Source organism: Lethenteron reissneri, unplaced genomic scaffold (assembly GCF_015708825.2).
Source record: "Lethenteron reissneri isolate LAM-NWPU_2019-01 unplaced genomic scaffold, ASM1570882v1 scaffold_1683, whole genome shotgun sequence".
NCBI lineage: Eukaryota > Metazoa > Chordata > Hyperoartia > Petromyzontiformes > Petromyzontidae > Lethenteron > Lethenteron reissneri.
Window position 1 is genome coordinate 18,676 of NW_026891425.1, and position 16,325 is coordinate 35,000.

The window sequence follows — 16,325 nt, forward strand, 5'->3', positions numbered from 1 at the left end:
TGGCTCTTTCGGTAAAGTCACGGAGATTAATAAAAGTGAATATAATAATAAATAATAAAATACAAATAATAAAAAACAAAAACCGCTAATGTAGACTGTAGCCTGGTTCTATGTAGACTGTAGCCTGGTTCTATGTAGACTGTAGCCTGGTTATTAAGATGGGTGAGTGTACTGGCAGTCTATAATGTAGACTGTAGCCTGGTTATTAAGCTGGGTGAGTGTACTGACAGTCCATAATGTAGACTGTAGCAATGGTTAAGCTGGGTGAGCGTACTGGCAGTTTAGAATGTAGACTGTAGCCTGGTTATTAAGCTGGGTGAGTGTACTGGCAGTCTGTAATGTAGACTAGCCTGGTTATTAAGCTGGGTGAGTGTACTGGCAGTCTATAATGTAGACTGTAGCCTGGTTATTAAACTAAGTGAGTGTACTGGCAGTCTATAATGTAGACTGCAGCCTTGTTATTAAGCTGGGTGAGTGTACTGACAGTCTACAATGTAGACTGCAGCCTTGTTATTAAGCTGGGTGAGTATACTGACAGTCTATAATGTAGACTGTAGCATGGTTCTAAATCTGAGTGAGTGTACTGGCAGTCTATAATGTAGACTGTAGCCTGGTTATTAAGCTGGGTGAGTGTACTGACAGTCTATAATGTAGACTGTAGCCTGGCTATTAAGCTGGGTGAGTGTACTGACAGTCTATAATGTAGACTGTAGCAATGGTTAAGCTGGGTGAGAGTACTGGCAGTATATATGTAGACTCTAGCCTGGTTATTAAGCTAGGTGATTGTACTGGTAGTCTATAATGTAGACTGTAGCCTGGTTCTTAATCGGAGTGAGTGTGCTGGCAGTCTATAATGTAAACTGTAGCCTGGTTATTAAGCTGGGTAAGTGTACTGGCAGTCTATAATGTAGACTGTAACCTGGTTCTTAATCGGAGTGAGTGTACTGGCAGTCTATAATGTAGACTGTAGCCTGGTTATTAAGCTGGGTGCGTGTACTGCCAGTCTATAATGTAGTCTGTAGCCTGGTTATTAAGCTTGGTGAGTGTACTGGCAGTCTATAATGTAGACTGTAGCCTGGTTATTAAGCTGGGTGAGTGTACTGACAGTCTATAATGTAGACTGTAGCCTGGTTATTAAGCTGGGTGAGTGTACTGGCAGTCTATAATGTAGACTGTAGCAATGGTTATTAGGTTTGGTGAGTGTACTGGCGGTCTATAATGTAGACTGTAGCAATTGTTAAGCTGGGTGAGCGTACTGGCAGTTTATAATGTAGACTGTAACCTGGTCATTAAGCTGGGTGAGTGTACTGGCGGTCTATAATGTAGACTGTAGCCTGGTTATTAAGCTGAGTGAGCGTACTTGCAGTCTATAATGTAGACTGTATCCTGGTTATTAAGCTGGGTGAGTGTACTGGCAGTTTATAATATAGACTGTAGCCTGGTCATTACGCTGGGTGAGTGTACTGGCAGTCTATAATGTAGACTGTAGCCTGGTTATTAAGTTTGGTGAATGTACTGGCAGTCTATAATGTACACTATAACAATGATTAAGCTGGGTGAGTGTACTGGCAGTCTACAATGTAGACGTATTATTGGTTCTTTCAGTTTCTCACGAACGGCATTTGCCCCATCGGCCTAGGACTGGACGATCCGTATCCGTCACACAAGAAGCATCGACCACCGTCACCCCAACTCCGGTCATCCTCGCAGCAACAGCAGCGGCGGCTTCTGCGGCCGTCTGGAACGCTCTTCCTTTCCGATATTAGGAAGCCGTCCGAGCTAGGCACTTTTAAATCATCATCATCATCTAGATTGATAAACGAATTTCTTTAGTACGCAGCCAACCGCGCTAACCTCCGATTAGCGCCGTTGGCTACGTACGGTGCGAAAGAATATCAACATACGTGTGTACACATCTTACTGTTAAAACGTGGTCCTGTACTACCCCCTGGTGAATCTTCAATGTAATTACAGCCTCGTGCCTGCCGTGGTGCGGTGGGGAGCGGTGGCGCAGCAGTTAGCGCGCTGCGCTACGAACCAGGCCACTCGAGTTCGATCCCGGCTCATGATCAATAACAGTGACGATTATCTGAACCGGTCCTGGGCCTCCCCTAGGTCGACTCAGCCTCAAATGAGTACCTGGTGCGGTGAGCAGTAAACATCGCCACTGGGGAGACAGAGGGTCGGGCGTGGTGCTGGCCACCCACCCCTTTGCGTGCCGTGCCGGCCTTAATAGGTGCTCGCTAACAGCACTTGCCCCTACAGCCTGTTCAGGCTATACGGGGGATCTTAGTCTTTGTGTCCCTCGTGCGCCAGTGCCCGGCCTCCATCGGTGCTGCTTCTCTCCCCCAACAGCACTTGCCCCAACAAGTCTGCTAAGGCTACATGGGGGATCTTTGTCTTTGTATTGGGGCGAGTACGTCGGAACTTGCAATGCAGAGGTCGCCGCGTCGAACTCCCGGCACGGAAGTTGAAACAATCGTGGAAGTTTATTAAACCCTCCAACCCCACCGCCTTTGTCCGCGTGTGATGGGGTAAAGTGTGGGGGTACTGCCCCTTCTAAAATATTTTGTTTTATTTGCCATAAATGACGTCACGCGATTTTGGACTATTTTTGACCCCCCCCCCCCTCGTCACACGGCGTCACAAAAAGTCAGACCCCCCTCTGCCCCCCCCCCCAAAATCATATTTCCATTTTGAAAATAAAACATGCTTCAAATCGCTTTAAACTATTGTCATTGTAGTGCGTATTTAATGTGGCGCTGCACTCCGATGTTGTAGGAGTGTTGTTATAACAATTAGTGTTGTTGTAACAATTCTATATTATTTAAAGTTGTGCATTTGATGTGACGTCACATTTCTCAACCCCACCCCCTCCTCGTCACAGATCGTCACAAATCTCTGACCCCCTCCCCCCCCCTAGGTACGTGACGTCATTTATGAACGGCCCCTAAGACCCGTTGAGCTCTTTTTGCAGAGCGGCTTCTCGTTATCGCGTGGATATGTACAGCGGGCAAATACTCTAACACGCGTGACGTTGATTCTGAATGTGGAGGGAAACACCGGGGGACCCGGAGAAAAATCCACGCGACCACGGGGAGAGAGAGACACGCAAACTCTAAATATACAGCAGCAGGCGTCAGGGTCGGCATCGAACCCACGACCTCCTGTATACCAGGCGAGGTGGTTAACATATCCTAGCCACCGTGATGATGATGAGAGAGACACGCAAACTCCAAATACACAGCAGGCGTAATGGTCGGGATCGAACCCACGACCTCCTGTATACCAAGCAAGGTAGTTAACATCTCATAGCCACCGTGATGATGATGAGAGAGAGACACGCAAACTCCAAATATACAGCAGGCGTCCGGGTCGGGATCGAACCCACGACCTCCTGTACACCACGCGAGGTGGTTAACATCTCGCCACTGGAGCCATGCATTTGCACCTACATTGAAAACTCTTCCCAAGACGTCCGGGCAAGCATGGAAGAGTAGGCCAAATACAACCTAGAGCTGGGGCCCTGCGCGATGATACCACAACCACGTGACTTTTCTATTGTATTGTGCGCGGTGCTCTCAGCACCACAGCGCGTGGATTTGTAACGATTTGTAACGTTTTGTTTCTTTTGTTTGCTGGTGACTTTGTGTATTTCATATTGAAATCGCCTCCAGTGCTTCTGCTGCTGGCGGCAATAAAAGTTGTTTAAAGTCAAAAGTCTCTCTCTCTCTCTGCCCCTCTACAAGGTGGGAGGCTAGCATAGGAATTGAACAAGCAATTGCACAGCTGCGCCTTTACGTGTATGTATGTTGAACTTCTTTCGCACCGTACGGAGGCCAACCGTGCTAATCGGAGGTGAGCGGGGGAAGGTTTGGGGGGGTGGGGTTGGGGGGGTGTTGGTGGAGGTAGGAGAGAGGGGAGGGTTCAGGTTTGAACATGTTGCGACTACCATGGACACGCGTTCAAAAGGTTTACAAGACTATTTCCATTCTCGTCACGTGATCATCTTGAATGTGCCGGCTCAAAACAAACCACCGAACACATCTCAACTGAGCAACACGCGAGGCATTGATTTATTTATTTTAAAATACATTTCTCCCCCTGGTAAGTTTAAAAATGCCATCGCTATACACGACAGCAGTCTTAAATATAATCACATTATTAGTTAAGGTCATCGGTTTTCGGTGAGTTCCACGGACGGAACATTGACAGTTTTAACACCGAGTCGGCTTTCGCAACCATTGACATCCATAATAGAGGTGTTTTGTTTGGGGTTAGATCGCGAAACAGGAGGATTACCCCACAAGATCTGTCTGTCCGCCCGATGATGCCGAAACGTCGTACTCAGATTGTAAATGTTGTGGATTTGCTCTCCAACACGCAACCGGTGGTGCTGTACTAGTAACGAATTGGCCACGTTCTGTTTACGTGACAACCCTTACTGATTGACTGTGTCGGGTGGTGGCGGGTTTAACGACACACATTTATATATTTAAGCGATCTAACTCACACACACAAAAACACCTGTATTATAGAACATCTTTAAACGAAACTCTTTCACAGCTTCTTCCCACGGCAGTCAAAGCGAGAGTGGGACAATCTTTCACCCCTCTACACTACTTCATCTCTGAACGCCGCGCACCTAGCCTGGCACAGGCACTGATAATGACGGCACGACGTCCGACGTTTCGCTCCACGTGCCGGAAGCTTCTTCGGGGGGGGCGGGGGGGGGGTGAATGAATACGCCGTCTCGTGTTGTATGTTAAACTTCTTAATTCTAGATTTGAAGCTTTCGTGACTGCAAGGATTCATACTCTTAGTTCTTTCGGTAAAGTCACGTAGGTAAAAAATGAAATTAAAATTAATAAAGAATAAAATATAATTCACGAAGTTTCGGAGGCAACACAAGTCTCCGTCATCAGGGGACCGTCACAGCCAGATTTGCGTCGTGATTTTTATTTCATTTTTTATTAATTTTTATTTAATTTTTTACCTACGTGACTTTACCGAAAGAACTATGAGTATGTTAAATTTCTTCTTTCGCGCACCCGTACGTAGCCATGCGTGCTAACCGGAGGTCTGTGTGGGAGGTAACGCAAGTAACTCGGAAATAGCTCAATACCCGTGCATACCTGGGGGGCTTACACGGGTACCCGGAGGTCACGAATCGCTCGTGCGTCTATTTACTTGTTCTTTTTAAATCCTTTATATTAAGTTCGCTTGCTTGCTTGCGTGCTTGCTTGCTTACGACCGTGCAAATCTTTCGGTCGTTTTTTAACCCACTTCCCGTCATCCAATCGAGCTGACATTTTGCACACAGACTCGTTGTGCGTGACAATTAATTTTCGTGAAAAAATGTATCCCAAATTTTACACTGTTTAGGGAAAAATAATTAAATATTAATTACCAATTGCTTAATGGTGGCAGACAATCATCTGACCCATAGGTGGTAGCCATCTCAAGCCAGCGGACGAGAGGGCTCTAGCCGCCACGCATATAAAGGATTTAGAGTGAAAAACTTTGTTTTTACGGGTTAATTTTTTCCTTTTACTCGACCAGCTAAGGCCCACCGAGCAATGCAGCTCGTTTACAGAAGCGACCTGGCCATATAAATGTAAGCTCGACGACAAAACGGCTCCCCCATCGCGTGGAAATTTACAGCAGCCAAAACCTCTGAGCGCGTGACGTTCTTCACGCAGCAACCGACTGGCTGGCGATTGGCGACAACTGGCTTGCCGCACACGTGGCCTGCAAACCAGTCACCGTGGGTGGCAGCGAGGGTCGGTGGTTCACCGCACAGACGTTGTCCTGACGGAATTTCTATGGCGCCTGAACCAAAGGCGCTTTACACAGAATTAACGACGGCACGACGTACGAATGTCGTGGTCGTGGTGGTGGTAGAAGTGGAAAAAATAAAATAAGAGGAAGCAATGGGGGTGTAATCTGTGAAGATGTGTGAATGCGGTGAAAGCGAAGTTGATGATAGCGAATGATTAATGGATTTAATGATTGGGGTTACATTTCTCTACACACACGCGTGACGTTGATTCTAAATGTGGAGCGAAACACTGGAGGACCCGGAGAAAAATTCACACGACGACCACGATGAGAGACACCGCCAACTCCAAATATACAGCAGCAGGCGTCAGGGTCAGGATCGAACCCACGACCTCCTGTAGAACAGGCGAGGTGGTTAACATCTCCTAGCCACCGTGATGATGAGAGAGAGACACGCAAACTCCAAAATACAGCAGCAGGCGTCAGGGTCGAGATCGAACCCACGACCTCCTGTATACCAGGCAAGGTGGTTAACATCTCCTAGCCACCGTGATGATGATGAGAGAGACACGCAAACTCCAAAATACAGCAGCAGGCGTCAGGGTCAGGATCGAACCCACGACCTCCTGCATACCAGGCGAGGTGGTTAACATCTCCTAGCCACCGTGATGATCGTGAAAGAGAGACACGCAAACTACAAACATACAGCAGCAGGCGTCAGGGTCAGGATCGAACTCATAACCTCCTGCATGGAGGGGGGGGGGGGTGCAGAGCTTTATCCGGGAACTCGAGTTTCCGGCCTGACTAAGCAGAAGTTCTTCCGTTTCCTGCCAGCAAGGCCCCCGGCACCGCGCGGCGTAAAACGTCGGACGTCGTTCCGAGCGACGCGTTGGCGAGAGGAGGTCACGAACGACAGGGGAGGGAACAAAACAAATGAACCCGTAAAAACAAAGTTTTTCGCTATAAATCCTTTATGTGCGTGGCGGCTAGAGTCCTCTCGTCCTCTGGCTTGAGATGGCTGCCACCTATGGGTCAGATGATTGCCTGCCACCATTAAGCAATTGGTAATTAAATATAAAAAAATGTCAGCTCGATTGGATCACGGGAAGTGGGTTATAAAACGACCGAAAGATTTGCACGGTCGTAAGCGCGCAAGCAAGCAAGTGAACTTAATATAAAGGATTTTTTAAAAATCACCGATGGCGCACGTCGAGCGAGCCGTGGAACGCAGTCACGGTTTCACACAAAAAAAAAATCCCCCAGCGCGTTTCATGGGACTCGGGGTCCGCCTTCTCTTCATCCCGGGGGGGGGTCGGCAACGAAAATAACGACAAGAGGCAGTGTGTGTGTGTGTGCGTTAAGCCGAATTCGGTACAACCAAAAAAACACCTCCGTGTTTTTCAGAGCCGCGACTCCGCGTCAATAACGTGACGAGGCCGTCATTTAAAGAGCCGCAGATTTGCAGACCCCCCTCCTCCTCCTCCTGGGTTTTCCTGTCCACGGCTGCCCCCCCCCTACCTGGTTCTGCAATACGAGATGCGCCCGCTTCGTCCGCTCCAACGCGGTTCGGCAGACGCGATGGAGTCACCGAAGCGAGCCGCGTCTTTACCACCTGCTCACGTGGTCCCGGTATTGCACGCGACGTGAATTTGTCGTCATCCTACACATTTACCGGACTAGTTGTATTTGACACGATACATGGCTGGGGTTGATGTAAGGTGACAATACAGTAAAAGGATGGGTGTCGTATTACGAACCGTGAACCAACCTCCCCCCCCCCCTGAGTTTTCCCCACAATGCCTTTGAGTTTGCAGTTCGCAGATTTGCAGATCGCGGATTTTGCCGACTGCGGCTATTTTCAAGGACGTAACCGGACCCGCCGCGGCGGGCGATGGGGGTTTTCCGGATTGAGCACAAACACAAGTCGGGTCGCCCTCAAAGCCAGAAAGTTTCGTCCGCTGCTGGCCTGCGCCTCTCACAGCCTCGACAATTTTCATCGGGGGGGGGGGGGGGGTTCCTACGCATCTCCCAGTGCGTTGACTGCCGCCAAAGACGCGGTCAGCGGCACTGTTAACCCTTTGCGGGCCCCGTTCCCGTCTGAATCTCGGGCCGCACATGCGGCTCTGCGTTCTTCTTGGTTCTTTCGGTAAAGTCACGTAGAATGGAAATAAAAAATAATAAAACATAATAAAATAATTATCACGACGTTTCGGCCACAAAGAATTATTTAATTGTTTTATTTTTATTATTTTATTATTTCCATTCTACGTGACTTTACCGAAAGAACCAAGAAGATGAATCCCTGCAGTCACGAAAGCTTTAAATCGAAATTTAACGGCTCTGCGTTCGTTTTACTCAGAGGGGCCGTAGCGCCGTTGTTCTTAAAGACATTGTTACTCACCGCAGAGAACTGTAGCGAACCGCCCGCAGCTCTACGATAGCCGGCACCAAACCGTGCCACATGCCGAGCCTCGGTACCGATAAACTTATTTTATTTCATAATTCCTGTTTCTGTTGATGATTTTAACGTACGTCATCGTAACGGAATCAGATGGAAAAAACTGATGACGTCCACGTACGTCATCGGAACAGGAAAGGGTTCATATATCTTCTTGGTTCTTTCGGTAAAGTCACGTAGAAGGGAAGTAATAAAATAATAAAAATAAAACATAAAATAATTCTCACAACGTTTCGGCCATAACGCAAGCAGCCGTCCTCACCTCACCTGAGGACGGCTGCTTGCGTTGTGGCCGAAACGTCGTGAGAATTATTTTATTATGTTTTATTTTTATTATTTATTACTTCCCTTCGACGTGACTTTACCGAAAGAACCAAGAAGGGTTAATATAACCGCGCGCGATTGGCCACATCCCTTTACGACCGTCTGCCTGGCCAACCGGATTACGTTTCATCTGCTCAAACCCGAGCTATTGATGCTGTGATATTTACATTGCCTTTGCGCTGTCCGCCTTTTGGCGTTGTTCTCTGATCTAACACCAGTGGGAAGGCCCTAAAGGAGGCCGTCTCTGGCGTAGGCCAATCCGTTTCAAAGACAATGCCATCTATTATCAGTGCATGTTTGTTTTGCATATTTTACCACAAATGCGTGTGGTTAATGCAGACTTGATGCCTTGCAATAGGTGTGTGTCTATTTGGTGTTGAACACCTTGTCACCTCCTGATTTATTGCCAGGAAGGCAAAAAAAAAACTATTCTTTTTTATCGGGATACGTTTTGTTAAGTTTCAACTCAAAAAAACGTTAAGTCTCTTTGCGAACAAATATATAGAAATATATACGAACACCGCTGGTCACGTTGGTTACATTATTGTAAAAGAAATTCACAAATTTGATCGACGATTTTTTTTTAAGACGACCAAGCCGAGGCGCTGGAGCCGGCACCGCTGAGAAGTCCGGGTTCCAATCCTGCCCTGCAATGAGAACCAGACTTCTCAAGTCTCGCGAGGCGATGGCCCTCAGCCTGGTCGCCAATTACTTTGTGTAAAAAAAAAAACATAACCACGATTACATTCAATTTGGTTCTGCACTTAGTTTAGCCGAATTCCACCCCTGACAATTCACGATATCATTTTGGTTGTCGCGTGGACGAATATTTTCTCTGCAGCAGGGGCAGGCAAGAAAGTACCGCCCTGCCCCCCCCCCACCCCCATAGTGTTTCAATTCATTTTTTAAAAAGTTACTATGAAGGGATCTCACAAGATGTTCTATGATATCCGCTTCCGCAGGCCATTCAAAGACAAAAGATCCCCCGTATAGCCTGAACAGACTGTTTGGAGCGAGTGCTGTTATAGCGAGCACCTATCAAGGACCACTCTCACGCACACACACACGCGCGCGCACACGCACGCCGTTCTGGGTTTTAATACAAAGGGCGGCTGAAACCGGGCGTCAAACCCAGGGAATGCCAGCTCAGTGTCTCTGACCCCTGAGCCAAACGGCCCGTACCTGGGCTCAATAAACCCGACGCAGCAACCAATGTTTGGGCTCGCCAGTGGGCAGGCTAGCGGTGTAAAAAGCTAAACTCATAACTATTTTTATTTTACCGGCTAAGGCCCACCGAGCTGTATAGCTCTCTTCAGAATTGAACTGGCCACAATTTACAGCTCCACCAAAGTGGCTTATCATCATCATCGTGGAAATTCATCGCAGCCAAATACTCTGAACGTGCGACGTTGATTCTGAATGTGGAGGGGACAAAAATCCGGAAGATCCGGAGAGAAAAAAAAATCCGAGCGACCACGGGGAGAGAGAAACGCACCTCGAAATACACAGCAAGCGTCAGGGTCTGGATCGAACCCACGACCTCCTGCACACCAGGCGAGATAGTTAACATCTCCTAGCCACCGTGATGATGATGATGAGAGACATGCAAACTCCAAATATACAGCAGCAGGCGTCAGGGTCTGGATCGTCTCAACCCCACGACCTCTGCACACCGGGCGAGATAGTTAACTCTCCTAGCCACCGTGGCAAAGCAGGGAGAGAGAGCGAGCCCCTAGGGCTAATGCAGGGAGAGGTGGGCGAGGTGGGCACATGTTTCCATGTTTCTCGTCGGCCTCTCCTCTGGAGGGAGAAGACGGGGGGGCTGGAAACAGCTGGGTACTCAGGCACGCAGTTGATGTCGGGTAGTCCGCAGCCTGTTCTGCCGACGGTACTGCGCCGGCTGAAGGGGCAACCCGAGTAGCTGTAGTCCTTGCGCAGCGTGGCAGGGCTAAGCAGGTAGCACGCTGGGTCTGGTGACGAGTCCTCGGGCTAGCGCGGGGGTCGGCAATGGAAATAACATTTTTTTTTTATTCGGTAAAAATAAAATCGATCTCTCAAGAGCCGCGCAATGCACGTGGTCAATACGAGATGGTGGTGGTCCTCAATAAATAACGTACACGAAGCGCTTCCTCTAAAGGGCTGCATGCTGCTCAAGAGCCGCAGGTTTTGCCGACCCCTGGGCTAGAGCCGGTAGTGCAGAGTGGGTCACGCGCCTTAGCTGGGAAGGCTAGCCGGCGGGACTGGCCGAGCGTCAGGTCTGTGTGCTGATAGGTGCGGGGTGGCAGGGCTGAGTTGGTAGGGTCAGGTCCTGGTACAACAGGGTGGCAGGGCTGAGCTGGTAGTGCAGAGTTGGTACTCAAGGTTTTTTTTTTGAAAAATTATTGTGAATCTGAGTCCACGAGTCCTCCGTTCAATTGTGCTTCTCGATTTGCATCGGTTGCCGCTCCCGGCACTTGTTTTTACGCTTGTGTGAGGCACGACATCGGCGTAATGAATGATGATGATGATGACAAGTCTTGGTTGAGGATAGCTGGGCTTTGTTGGTAGCTAGTTGCGGGCCGAGTTCTGAGTCATTGTGTCGAGTGGCTGGGCTAGGCTGCGAGTGAAGGTTCAGCGTACGGAATGCCGAGCTCCCGAGGCCTCGTACAGGCTGGCCGGGCTGGCTGGAAAGTTCCCGCGTGGCTCCCGCGTGGCTCCCGCGTGGCCCCGCTAGGCCCTGCGGTAGTAGCGCCAGGCGACCACCAACCCGACCGCCACCGCCGGCGCCAGCCACAGCCAGCAGCAGCTGGAACCACACGGAGCCGGCGCAACAGCGCGACGGGGAGACGGACGTTAGCCACGGTTCATCATCGTCATCATAATCATCATGGTCGTCATAATCGTCATCATGGTCATCATCGTCGTGGTCATCGTCGTCGTCGTCGTCATCATCATCGTCATCGTGGTCATCATCGTCGTGGTCATCGTCGTCGTCGTCATCATCATCATCGTCTTCGTCGTCATTATCAGCCATCATCATCGTCGTCATTGTCGTCGTCATCATCATCGTCGTCATTGTCGTCATCATCATCATCACGTGGTCATTGTCATCGTCGTCGTCATCGTCATCAGTCATCATCATCATCGTGGTCATCGTCGTCGTCATCATCATCGTCATCATCGGGAAATTTAGTTGCGACTAGGAGTCTACTACCGCTATTTATTTTTTACCAGGTAAGGCCCCACTGAACTATGTTGTCTTTTTCAGAAGTGACACTTGTACATAAATGATAGCTCAACAAAGTGGCCTATCATCACGTGGAAATCTAGAGCAGCCAAATGATGTGAACGCATGTCGACTGTAAATGTGGAGGGAGAAACCGGAGGACCCGGAGAAAAACCCACGCGACCACGGTAAGAGAGAGACACGCAAACTCCAATGATACAGCAGGCATCTGGGTCGGGACCGAATCCACGACCTCCTGCACACAAGGCGAGGGAGATAACATCTCACCACCGCGGTACCACCTACACCACTACTCCTCAGGCCCACTGCGAATACAATAATCGATTATAGGACGGAATCATGATCTCCAAACAACCCCCGGCCACCACAGTTAGATTAAAACTTTTCACAGCTCAAACGATGATGTAAACAATATCGACCTTGGTTCGGATCCGGGTTGCAGCCACTGCCCGTGATTATACCGAGTTCTCAACCAGTCACCAATGACTGAACAACAACAACAAGTTCTAAAAATTAACAATTAAATTGCGTTCTGCACTTCATTTAGCTCAATTCCAGCTGTGAGAATTAATCTGTAAGCAGGGGCGGGTGAGAGAAAGTGCCGCTCCCCGGACCGTGCGGACGAGAAGCGACGTGAAAGGTTCTGCGACGGATGCTTCCGGCCTCACGGCGCGAGTAAAAATTGTGTGGGGGGGTAATGACGAAAGTAAGAACAGATTAAATTTCGATTTAAAGCTTTCGTGACTGCAGGGATTCATCTTCTTGGTTCTTTCGGTAAAGTCACGTAGAAGGGAAATAATAAAATTAAAAAAATAAAATAAATTTCTTTTATTATGTTTTATTTTTATTATTTAGAAGGGAAGTAATAAAATAATAAAAATAAAACTTAATAAAATAATTATATTTTATTACTTCCTTCTACGTGACTTTACGAAAGAACCAAGAAGAAATAAAACAACTTTTATTTTATTTATAATGTAGAAGGAAGCAAAGACGTGAAACTTGCGGAGCACGCACCATTTGGCGGACCTCGGCGAGGAGCACCCCGGTATTTTCTTCGCCTAGAAAACAGAAATCGGGGGGGGGGGGGGGGGGGGCGGCAGAGAGGTTAACTACCTCCCCTGGTATACAGGAGGTCGTGGGTGCGATTCTTACCCGGACGATGTCTGTTTGCATCTCTCTCTCTCCCTCTACCCGTGGTCACGAGGATTTATCTCTGTGTCCGCCGTTTTTTTCCCTCCACATTTAGCATCAACGTCACGCGTTCCCCGAGTGTTTGGCCGCTGTAAATGTTCCACGTGACGATAAGCCACTTTGTCGCGCTATCATGATGTGTGGCGAGGTCACTTATGAACAAGTATAACCCGTAAAAACAAAGTTTTTCACTATAAATCCTTTATATGCGTGGCAGCTAGAGTCATCTCGTCCTCTGGCTTGAGATGGCTGCCACCTATGGGTCAGATGATTGTCTGCCAGTATTATGCAATTGGTAATTCAATATTTAATTTGTTTTCCCTAAACAGTGTACAATTTTGGAAATTTTCACGAACATTAATTGTCTCGCACAACGAGTGTGTGCAAAATGTCAGCTCGATTGGATCACGGGAAGTGGGTTAAAAAACGATCGAAAGATTTGCACGGTCGTAAGCAAGCAAGCACGCAAGCAAGCGAACTTAATATAAAGGATTTAAAAAGAGCTACGTAGCAGCAGCTCAGTTGGGGCCTTACCTGGTCAAATAAAAAAAAAAATTGCAGTTTAGTTTTACTAGTAGGAACCTCCTGGTTACACCAGCCCACAGGGAATTATTGTGTCTGTCCGTCGTGCATCCAAAATGGGAGGGGTGGGCTGGGTGGAGAGGGGAGGGTGGGGAGGGGCTGGGTTGGGAGGGTGGGAGGGTGGGGCTGGGTGGGGGAGGGGCTGGTCACCCCGTGGTGCCCTTATAAAACTCAACGTTTAACCTACTCACGCCCACTTGTGTCCGCCCTCACAGTCAGCCATTTGCAGAATACACCACGCCGCCGTTGACCCTGGCCATTGACCGAGCAACCCAACGTTCCTACCAGCTCCCTCCGCAGAACAATGTGTTTAGGGCAACCGGGTCATCTCCCGCGCGAGAAGCAGCAGACTCGGCACGAAGCGCACACGGCGGTTCACCGGCACGAGGTGTCAGAGCCGAGCCGAGATTGGCAGTGCCAGCTTGGTGCTAAGTTCTCGCACGTCGATGGCTACACGAACGCCGCTCGATCAATTATCGAGACACTCCTCGCTCGATCGGGAAGGCGGCGCCGACCGCAAAAACACGCCAACAAGTACTACTGCTAACTACTATTTTTCTTTTACAGATGTCCAGTAAGTATTTTTTTTTAAGTCGAACTTGTAGTGCATCGAGTGTGGCACAGCAGGGTTAACATATTTGGTGCTGTCGGTGTGGACCAGAGGGATTTAGAACTCTGCGCGTTGATGCCTTTCTTACCTGCGGCCTTTCCGACGTTGACCCTTCCTGCAAAAGATAACCGACAATGTTAACCACGATGGTAACCACGATGGTAACGTACACACACACTTACCGCGTGATCTCACAACGCGTTTGTTCTACAAAGCAGATCTTCCCCAAGGGAACACTTTTCGCTGAGTTCAATTCCACTCACAGCCAAGATTGTCGATGGATATACCTGAACCGGTTCTGGACCTCCCCTAGGTCGACTTGGCCTCAAATGAATACCTGGTGCGGTGTGAGGAAAAGTCGGCCAGGCGTGGTGTTGGTCACCGCTCTTCGTGTGGAGTGCCGGCCTTCGTAGGTGCTACTCGCTAACAGCACTTGCTCCAAAAGTCTGTTAAGGCTATAAGATAGGGGATCTTTGTTTTTGCGTCTGCTTGGAGTCTCTGTGCGAGTCTCTGTGTGAGTGAGTCTCACTGTGTGTGTGAGAGTCTGAGTGCATCCGAGTCTGTGTGTATCTCAGTGTGAGTTTGTGGAGTGAGTCTGTGTGAGTCTGTGTGAGTCTGTGTAAGTCTGTGTGAGTCTGTGTGAGTCTGTGTGTATCTCTGTGTGTATCTCTGTGTGAGTCTGTGTGTATCTGTGAGTCTGTGTGGGTGGAGTCTGTGCGAGTCTGGCAGTGAGTCTACGGTTCTGTGTGCGATTCTGCGCAAGTCTCACACTGTGTGCGAGTCTGTGAGTCTGTCTGTAATTGAGTCTGTGAGTGAGTCTATGTGTGCGCGATTCTGCGCGAGTGAATCTCCGTGTGCGAGCCCGTAAGTGTGAGTCTGTGAACAGGTGTGCCTCCAAGTGCTCCTGGCCTGGCACAGGTGCCGTGGTCATGTCACCGCCACTCGGTGGGGATTGGCGGCCTCCGTTGTTGTTGTTGTGCACATACCGTTTTCAAGCTCGCCGATGTAGTACTGCTGCATGATGTCGCGCGCGTCCCCCGAGTGACCCGCGTCTCAAACGCCTCCGTCGCGTCCTTCCCAGACTTCTCCAGCAGCACGGACTCGCCGCCGGGGTGCTGGGGACCAACGCGGACAAGTACGGTCAAACACGCTCAACACGATCAACACCATCCCAGTCAGAAGCTTACGATTCAGTGCTGGACGGGGGGAATCCGACAGGGCTGTGAAAACTCTTATTTCGCACGCGTCCAGTGTGGGAAATTAATGCGTTGATTGTATAAGTCCGAATTATCAATCTTGAGCAAGGCAGCAGCAACAACGACAACAACAAAAGAGACACAGACCACACCAAGGCAACACACAGTAGCAGTCCCTCAATAAGATGGAATGTTAAATGGCAAGGATCAGCCTCGATCCGACATTTTCCTGACAACTGCTCTCGTCGGACACTGTTAGCGAGCATCACCTACGAAGGCCGGCATGGCGCACAAGGGGGTGGGCGGTGACCGCCAACACCACGCCCAGCCGCCTTTGTCTCCCCCAGTGCCAATGTTTTATACACCGCACCAGGTGCTCATTTGAGGCCGAGTGGACCTAGGGCGGTGGTTGTTGGCCGGGAATCGAACTCGGGAGGCTGGGTTCGAGGCGCAGCACGCTAACCGCTACACAACCGTTCCCCGCAATTATTGACACACTGGCTATGAGGCTTAGATTAATTAGTTTGCAATACGGGCAAACCGATGAAAACAGAATAGGCTCGACCCTTTTCCGGCAATAATACAGGAGGTGTTAAGATGTTCAAACAGCAAAGAGACAAAGCTATTGCACGGCTAAATTTCGATTTAAAGCTTTCGTGACTGCAGGGATTCATTCTTGGTTCTGTCGGTAAAGTCACGTAGAAGGGAAGTAATAAAATAATAAAAATAAAACGTAATAAATAATTCTCACGTCGTTTCGGCCACAACACAAGCAGCCGTCCTCAGGTGAAGACCAGGTCTGTCGGGGAGACAGCGTCTGAAGTCTTTCCGACAGACCTGTTCTTCACCTGAGGACGGCTGCTTGCGTTGTGGCCGAAACGTCATGGGAATTATTTTATTATTTTTTTATTTTATTATTCCCTTCTACGTGACTTTACCGAAAGAACCAAGAAG

At 49.0% G+C, this 16,325-nt stretch overlaps 1 pseudogene; it reads right to left on the reverse strand.

Annotated features, from left to right (window-relative positions):
• Positions 1 to 11,272: 11,272 nt before the first annotated feature.
• LOC133339231 (cytochrome b5-like) overlaps positions 11,273 to 16,325 on the reverse strand; it is an 8,861-nt pseudogene continuing 3,808 nt past the window's right edge.